Consider the following 9,233-nt stretch of genomic DNA (forward strand, 5'->3'; position numbering starts at 1 on the left):
AGTTGTACCACCGAGACCTAAGCTAGGAGACTACGGGTTAGCCACTCATCGCAGTCAACTGACCCACACTTTTCAACCAGCTAACCCCGTAGCCTTCGACATCAAGACACACTACAAGAAACTTGCCATATAGCAACGGCAAAAACCGTTGGTAAAGGTCCAAAAAACTGTTGCTATAGGTCAAAAACCTATACCAACGGGCACTTGTTGCCGTCTACAATAATATGCCTATACCAATGGCAAAATGCAGTTGCAATAGCCTATACCAACGGAAATTTGGAGAGTTGGAAAAATATTTGGAGCTATAGCAACGGCGTTTTACACCTATTTAATAGATTTAACCCGCTGTTGGTATAAGTCCACACTGTCCGTTGCTATAGGTCTGCTTCTGTTTTTTTTTCTTACAAATAATATTTTTGTTGAAAATAAAATATTTTTTATATGCACCACACAATATTTAAAGCAAAATAAAAGAAAATTTCAATTATATTTGCCAAATTAACAAGTCTTACAAACATGTGGAACTAACATCTTACAAACTAACAAAGCTACATACCAAGCTCTTATGCTTATTGAACTTACTTAAGACTAACTATTGATGACTTAAGCTTGGATTTCTATTAACGATTTAATCATATTCTCTTAAGAAACTGGAACGGAGAAGGTTATCAACACAATCTTTGAATCATATTTGAGGCCGGCACACACTTCAGCAGATGTTGTGAGGAAGTAAACTTCGAACTTGCCACTTTCACTCGTCTACAAGATTCTGATGACTTGATGTCGATTCATTGTGCTCTCCATTCTTATTCTTTTGAAATTTAGCAGTCTCTATAATCCCTGTCATCCGAGGATAGCAAACCTGCAATAATAATTACAATTTCAGACATATAATTGCAAGTATTTTAATCACGCTGAACAAGTATATTATAACTCTTAATGGAGATGTAGTTATCAAACTGAAAACAGAAAAATTGCAGATTATCATAGAAAGAGATAAGTCTTAATGTTCTCTTTCTTGTACAACACAGTCAGGATCCTTTGGTTTACACAACACCGAACAGGAAACATAAAGCACACAAAAAGCCTACGTCCTACAATAACAAAACACAATAGGGATAAAATGCAATCAATCCTAAAAGAAATCTCATCAACAAAAAACGCTTATGCCATGTAAAAGTAGGTGTAACATTTTGCCCGTTATCATCTCGGTCATATTTTAATATCATTATTCACTCAGCACAACAAAACACAATCAGAATGTCTATTCTAGTCAACTCGCAACAAATAATGCTAAATAGTCCCTCAAATGATAATGGTATACGAAGTACCTTGCAAGGTCTGAAGAGAAGTGGCTTTCTCTTTGTAAAAATTCGCATGAAGTGCTGAAACTTGGTAGTTTGATTCTTCAAGGAACTTCCAAACTGCACTCTTATAATCAAAAAAGAAGAATTAAATAAGTTTTCTGCAACACATATCTAATGACTCAGTTAACAACAACCAATTTATATTTTTAATACCTCTTTGGAACTCTTTGAATGCGCCTTAGAAGACAAAGGACATGGACATCATTGTATAAACTGGTGTTTAGTGATATCTAATTGTGTAAATAAAAGAACCAAAAAAATATGTATCATGTCATCACATTGATTGATAAGATAATGAAATGGGAACATAATCATCTGGACTGTTAGAAAATAAAATATGAAAGCAACAAGTAAAAAAAGGCTGAAACAAACAAGAACAAAAAGTTGAACATGTTAATCTTCCTAACCTGTTAACCAAACAATAATTTAAACCACATAAAACAAACAAGAAGCAGAAAATGTTGCTTAATTTTGTCTAATTGTTACCAACAACATCCTATAATCCCAAGTTTATAGTGCTTCCATCCACAAAAAAATTTGTGCATAAATTGTTAAAAAATGTTTTGCCCACAATCTAGTTATATGGATGATTTCAGCATAAATATATAAGGGTATTACTACACCATATAAGCAAATCGGAACAGATTTATGACCTCAAGAACAAAAATGATCAAAAAGAGTATTGAGTACAATAACTCTCATGTCAATCATTATCTAAGTCAAGCAAACACAATCGTTGAACCTTTAGTGTTCATTTACCCAGTAAGAACCAATATCAATTAGTGAGAGACATATTCAACAAAACAAATGTAGAAAATAAGCATGTGGCTTATTCACAGAAAAGATCCATAAAGTTAGTGCAAGCTTCAAAGTTAATCAGTTCACAGCTTTTGCTATCCCCTGCGCTGAATCATTCAAAACAAAAGTGAGAATCAATGAGGTAGGTATAATACAAAATCAACTTCAAATATCAAAATTAGAGACATTTACATCTTAAGAATATTATTCAAACTCACATCCTCAACTGAAAAGTAGGTCTACATTAATGAACCTAAAAGTAAGTCAGCAAGACAATTTTACATTACTCACATCCTCAAATTTAACCACACTTGAGAGTAAGAGAACTGAGTACCTAATTTTACAAAGTGACTGCAGATATTCATTTCACTTGGACATGTCACAATGGCAATTTTATAAGAAAAATAGTTCAACTATACTTTATTTTTTGCTATAGAAATAACTTATTTATAAAGACCATTTATGCTATAAGCAACAAAATAAGCTTTTATCGGAAAAAAGGCCTAAGTCTCACTCTCACAACAATTAAATTGTGACAATGTTTGAGAAAACTTATGAAAACAACATATATCATGTCCATTAGTTGTTACATACGCTCTCTAGGATAGCTCATAAAAACAACTTATAGCTTTTCCAAAAATATTTTGAATTTATTTTATCTTGTGTTATAGAAATAGCTTAATCATCAGCTCTTAAATGATAGAAGCTTATGTCATAAGCTACCAAATAAGCTCTTTCTCCAAACACAGCCCAAGTTTCGGTCCAATTAAATCCCTAATCACTAATTCATTATAATTAAATAGCATAAATGACCACAAAAACAATTTCACATATAATAATTTAACATATACCTCAAGGCACATTTATTTGTATATTTGCATGTATCTAACAAACAAAATCCACTTCAAACTTCAAAGAGGATTAAAAAGAAACCTGAAAAAGCAGATATCTTTGCTTGGTATCAGGATCAAATATCACACAATACCCAGGCCTCCCAATCTTAACTGCAACCATAACCAACACAAAAAACATTAATTTCAATTAAAAATTTTAATAAAATAAATAATCAAACAAGAATGAAGGGATTCAATGATTTGTACCAGTTTTCTTCAAATTAACCTTCCTCTTATGAGACTGAGGTCGAGTAGGAGAGCATAATTAACTTCACGAGCAACACACTTAGCACGATTTGGTTCGATGACGCTTTCCCTGTGTACGAGTAAGGTTTGTGATTTGTGAAGATGAGATTTGGATGAATCGGTGGAGAAAACAAAAATCTGAATCGAGTATGGTTGTGAGACTAGCGAATCTGAGAAGCAATCTGGAATTGATTTAGGTTGTGAGAAGCGATTCTATTGGAAACCAATTGAAAGGATGTGCGATTGCGTTCAGGGAAGGTGGGATCTTGAATCTGAGACGATATGGATTTGATTTGGGGTGAGGATCGATTTGGGATTGAGATTTCTCAAACTAGGGATTGAAGTTTTTGTTCTGTGAGGAGTTTTGTGGTGTGTGAGAGAGAAATACGAAGAAAAACAATTTAAAAAGGGTGAAAAAATTGAGCGCTTGGTATTTCGCGGTATCTGAATATTTGGTGAAAATTGGGAAAATTTGGGCGCGTTTTATCTTGGATCCTATAGCAACGGACGGTTTGGAATTTCGGTGGTTATAGGCTACCTATATCAACGCCTTCTTATAGAGTTGCTAAAGGTGACCGTTGCTATATGGCAAATTTCTTGTAGTGACAACTGTCCTCAACGGTTTGAGGGACAAGCAATTCGATGGGACTGAAGCTATGAGTCCTCATGAACACTTGAGCCGCTTTGCTGAAACCTGCGAGTTTTGTGTGCAACCTGCCACCGTGACTGAAGCACAAAAGAAGCTAAGGCTATTTCCTTTCACCTTGACGGGAAGAGCAAAAGATTGGTTGCTAACAATACCGAACGGGACTGTCCAAACATGGGAAGAGTTAGAGCTGAAGTTCTTGGAGAAATACTTCCCTATGTCTAAGTATTGGGACAAGAAGATGGAGATCTCTAACTTCAAGCAAGGAGAAGGTGAATCATTGTATGATGCTTGGGAGCGATTCAATTTGCTTCTCAAGAGATGCCCTAATCATGAGTTCACCGAGAAGCAATACCTCCAAATCTTCACTGAGGGGGTAACACCAAACACTCGAATGTTCTTAGATGCTTCCGCGGGAGGTAGTCTCAAGAGCAAAACTGATCATGAAGTTCAAGCTCTAATTGAAAACATGGCTGGCAATGAATATCGTGATCAAGCTAAAAAGAAAGAAAGAGGAGTGTTTGGGGTGAGTGAACAAACTGCTATCCTTGCTAACCAAGCAGCTATGAACAAACGAATCGAAGCTCTAACTAAGGAGTTTCAAGGCTTCACCTTGGCTCATAAGCAACAACAAGTAGCTGCAATCAAGTGTGACTTATGTGGTGAAGAACATCCAAACGGTGAGTGTGTTCCAGAAGGATCAAATGAAGAAGCTAACTTCATGGGAGGTTATCAAAGGCAGAATCAATACTACAATTCAGGCATCAACAAGCATCCCAATCTAAGCTACTCAAATAACAATGCTTTGAACTCTCAGATGCTCACTCCTCCTCAACAACAACAAAGGAAGCCATCAGCTCTTGAGGAAACTATGATGAACTTCATGAAGATGACTCAAGGCAACTTTGAAGAGATGAAGAAGAGTCAAGAAGCTGAAAGAAAGAACAATGAAGCTTCTAGGAAGATGCTTGAAACTCAACTGGGGCAATTGGCTAAGCAGTTGGCTAAACAAAACAAAGGCGGATTCTCAGGTAACACTAAAGATAACCCTAAGAATGAGTCTTGTAATGCTATTGAATTGAGGAGCAAAAAGGTTTTGACACCTTTAGTTCCAAAAGCTCCAAAGAAAGTTGATGAAGTAGTTGAGGTAGAGGAGAATGATGTAGTTGAAAAAAATGATGAGGGTGCAGTTGAAAAAGAAAATGATCATGGAGTAGTTGAAAACGAAAGGAAGAAAGAAATAGAGGGAGAAAAAAGTGAGAAGTTAATTGATGAAGATTCAATCTTGAGGAAGTCGAAGAGTCAAATTTTGAAAGATGGAGATAAACCACAAATTGTTCCATCATATGTGAAGCTTCCATACCCTCACCTTTCAAAGAAGAAAGAAAAGGATGAAGGCCAATTCAAGAAGTTCATGCAACTTTTCTCACAACTTCAGGTGAATATTCCTTTCGGTGAAGCCCTTGATCAAATGCCGTTATATGCTAAGTTCATGAAAGACTTGTTGACTAAACGAAGGAAGCCTAAGGATGATGAGAACATTGCACTTTCTGAGAATTGTAGTGCTATTCTTCAAAAGAAGCTACCACCTAAGCTGAAGGATCCTGGTGCTTTTACTATCCCTTGTTCAATTGGACCGGTAGACATTGGTAGAGCTTTATGTGATTTGGGAGCAAGTATAAATCTGATGCCACTCTCAATGATGAAGAAGCTTAAGTGTGGGGAACCAAAACCAACAAGAATGACCATTACTTTAGCTGATCGGTCGATCTCTTATCCCTTCGGTATACTTGAAGATGTACTAGTCAAGGTTAATGACTTGGTGTTTCCAGCGGATTTTGTGATCTTAGATATGGCTGAAGATGAGGATATGCCACTCATTCTAGGAAGACCTTTCCTTGCAACTGACCGTGCTTTGATTGACATTGAGAAAGGAGAGCTAATGTTGAGATTTCATAAGGAGCAAGTAGTGTTTAATATATTTGAGGCCATGAAGCACACAGATGAAAATCCCAAGTGTTACCGGATTGACATTGTTGAAGAAATAGTTAAAGATGACTCTTGTGAACATCAACCAACACACCCTCTTGAACGTGCAATTGTGAATTCTATAGCAAAAGGTGAAGATGATGAAGATCTTGAAGTAAGTGATTGTGTGAAGCAACTAGCAGCAAGCAAGCAAGAGTTGGGTCCGGTAAAAATAGAAGAATTAATGGGTAAGCACTCTATGGATGCTCCTATTTTGAGTGGAGAAGGAGAGAAAAATCCAGAATTAAAAGAACTCCCTTCTCACTTGAAATATGTTTTTCTCACTAAGGATGCCTCTAAACCAGTAATCATCAGCAATACCTTGACACCTTTGGAAGAAGAAAAATTAATGAGGGTGTTAAGAGACAATCAAGGAGCTTTGGGGTGGAACATTTCTGATTTGAAGGGTATTAGTCCAGTTTATTGCATGCATAAAATACACATGGAGGCTGAATACAAACCGGTAGTTCAACCTCAAAGGAGACTTAACCCAACAATGAAGGAAGTGGTGAAGAAAGAGGTGCTGAAGTTACTAGATGCAGGTATGATCTACCCTATCTCAGATAGCTCATGGGTGAGTCCAGTTCATGTGGTACCCAAGAAAGGAGGAATGACGGTGGTAGCAAATGAAAAAAATGAATTGATACCTACCCGCACCGTCACTGGTTGGAGAATGTGTATAGACTACCGGAGGTTGAATACCGCAACAAGAAAGGACCACTTTCCATTACCATTCATGGATCAAATGATTGAGAGATTAGCTGGCCAAGCCTTTTATTGCTTCTTGGATGGGTATTCGGGGTATAATCAAATTGCAGTGGCTCCGGAAGATCAAGAAAAGACTGCCTTCACTTGTCCATTTGGAGTGTTTGCTTATCGAAGGATGCCCTTTGGGCTGTGTAATGAGCCGGCAACCTTTCAAAGGTGCATGCTTTCCATCTTCTCTGATATGATAGAGAAGAACATTGAGGTATTTATGGACGACTTTTCTGTTTTTGGTAAGTCTTTTGATCAATGCTTGTTCCATTTAAATGCTGTACTTAAAAGATGCACCGAAACTAACCTTGTTTTGAATTGGGAAAAATGTCATTTTATGGTAACTGAAGGTATAGTTTTGGGGCATAAAATAAGTGCTAAAGGCATTGAGGTAGACCAAGCCAAGATAGAGGTTATAGAGAAACTTCCTCCACCCATCAATGTTAAAGGAGTGAGGAGTTTCTTGGGGCATGCCGGTTTCTATCGGCGGTTCATAAAAGACTTTTCTAAAATTTCCAAACCCCTCTGTAACCTCTTAGTCAAAGAAAATGAGTTTAATTTTGATTCTGAATGTCTAAATGCTTTTTCTTTGATTAAAAACAAGTTGGTGACTGCACCAATAATCATTGCACCCGATTGGAATTTACCTTTTGAACTTATGTGTGATGCAAGTGATTATGCTGTTGGTGCAGTCCTAGGCCAACGCAAGAACAAATTTTTTCATGCAATTTACTATGCAAGCAAGGTTTTAAATGAAAATCAAGTTAACTATTCCACAACTGAAAAGGAGTTGCTTGCGGTAATCTTTGCATTGGAAAAATTTCGTTCTTATCTAATAGGCTCCAAAGTCATTGTTTTTACAGATCATGCAGCTCTCAAATATCTCTTAACTAAAGGGGATTCAAAGCCTCGACTGTTGAGGTGGATCCTATTATTGCAAGAATTTGATCTTGAAATTCGTGACAAGAAGGGAGTCGAGAACGTGGTAGCTGACCACCTCTCAAGGCTGGAGAATGATGAGGTAACAAAGAAGGAGAAGGCCATCAAGGCCGAGTTCCCTGATGAACAGCTGTTTGCTATTGGAGAAAGACCTTGGTTTGCTGACATGGCAAACTTTAAGGCCGGCAACATAGTTCCTGATGATCTGACCTACCCTCAGAGGAAAAAGTTCTTCAAAGATGCAAACCACTACTTGTGGGATGACCCATATCTGTTTAAGGTAGGTACTGACGGTTTGATTAGACGTTGTGTTGCAGGTGAGGAAGCACATAGTATCATGTGGCACTGCCATAGCTCAGCTTATGGAGGCCACCACATTGGAGAAAGAACAGCTGCAAAAATTTTGCAAAGTGGATTCTGGTGGCCCACCCTTTTCAAAGATTGCCACGACTTTGTCACAAGATGTGACAGATGCCAAAGGACAGGTAACATATCAAAGAGGAATGAAATGCCCCTAAAAGGAATCATTGAAGTTGAACCATTTGATTGTTGGGGTATTGATTTTATGGGACCATTCCCTTCCTCTTACTCTTATCTCCATATTCTAGTCTGTGTTGATTATGTCACAAAGTGGGTTGAAGCGATACCATGTGTTGCTAATGATGCCAAAACGGTTGTCAACTTCCTTCAAAAGAATATTTTCACTAGGTTTGGAACCCCTAGAGTATTGATCAGTGATGGGGGGAAGCATTTTTGCAATAATTTTCTTGAAAATGTGCTCAAAAAGTATAACATTAAGCACAAAGTTGCAACTCCCTATCACCCACAAACTAGTGGTCAAGCAGAGGTTTCAAACCGACAGCTGAAACAGATTCTGGAGAAGACAGTTGCGTCAAATAGGAAAGATTGGTCTAGGAAATTAGATGACGCACTGTGGGCATATAGGACAGCCTTTAAGACCCATCTTGGGTTCTCACCCTATCAGTTAGTATATGGGAAGGCATGTCATCTTCCAGTCGAGCTAGAACATAAAGCTTATTGGGCCATTAAGGCCTTAAATTTTGATCAAGTAGCCGCTGGTAAGAAAAGAATTTTGAAACTTAATGAACTTGAGGAGATGAGGCTTAGAGCGTATGAAAATGCGCTCATCTATAAAGCCAGGACAAAAAGGTATCATGACAAAAACTTAGTGCCTAGGGATATTAACTGTGGACAGCTAGTTTTGTTGTATAACTCCAGGTTGAAGCTGTTTCCTGGGAAGCTCAAATCAAAATGGTCTGGACCATTCTTGGTCAAAAGTGTGTCACCATATGGAGCTGTTGAACTAGTGACACCTGAAGGAGATCGAAGTTTCAAAGTAAATGGACAAAGAGTTAAACCATACCTAGGTGGTGACCTACCAAAAGGAAGGGTGGCACTCATTCTGAAGGACCTCTGAGAATCCTTAGCAGTCAAGCTAGTGACGATAAAGAAGCGCTGGGTGGGAGGCAACCCACTACATGTTATTTTCAGTAATTTTTCTTTTGGTGTATTTTCTTTTTATTTTCTTTTTAATGTCGA

The 9,233-nt window shown here is 37.6% G+C and overlaps 1 long non-coding RNA gene and 1 other non-coding gene across 3 annotated transcripts; both read right to left on the minus strand.

Annotated features, from left to right (window-relative positions):
• Window positions 1-468: 468 nt before the first annotated feature.
• Window positions 469-3,884, minus strand: LOC146935532 (uncharacterized). Of its 2 annotated transcripts, XR_015030273.1 has the most exons (6): window positions 3,266-3,884; window positions 3,099-3,169; window positions 2,127-2,272; window positions 1,521-1,597; window positions 1,332-1,431; window positions 469-862 (listed from the first exon to the last, which is right to left on the minus strand). It is a non-coding gene; the product is annotated as an uncharacterized LOC146935532 (long non-coding RNA). The 2 variants fall into 2 exon arrangements; XR_015030272.1 differs by lacking the exons at window positions 2,127-2,272; window positions 3,099-3,169; window positions 3,266-3,884 and having other exon boundaries at window positions 1,521-2,120.
• Window positions 3,885-4,182: 298 nt separating this feature from the next.
• On the minus strand, window positions 4,183-4,289 carry LOC146935533 (small nucleolar RNA R71). Its single transcript, XR_015033760.1, has one exon. It is a non-coding gene; the product is annotated as a small nucleolar RNA R71 (small nucleolar RNA).
• Window positions 4,290-9,233: the final 4,944 nt, after the last annotated feature.

The sequence above is a fragment of the Medicago sativa genome, chromosome 3 (assembly GCF_051527215.1).
Source record: "Medicago sativa cultivar Bolivia chromosome 3, Bolivia_mono, whole genome shotgun sequence".
Lineage (NCBI taxonomy): Eukaryota > Viridiplantae > Streptophyta > Magnoliopsida > Fabales > Fabaceae > Medicago > Medicago sativa.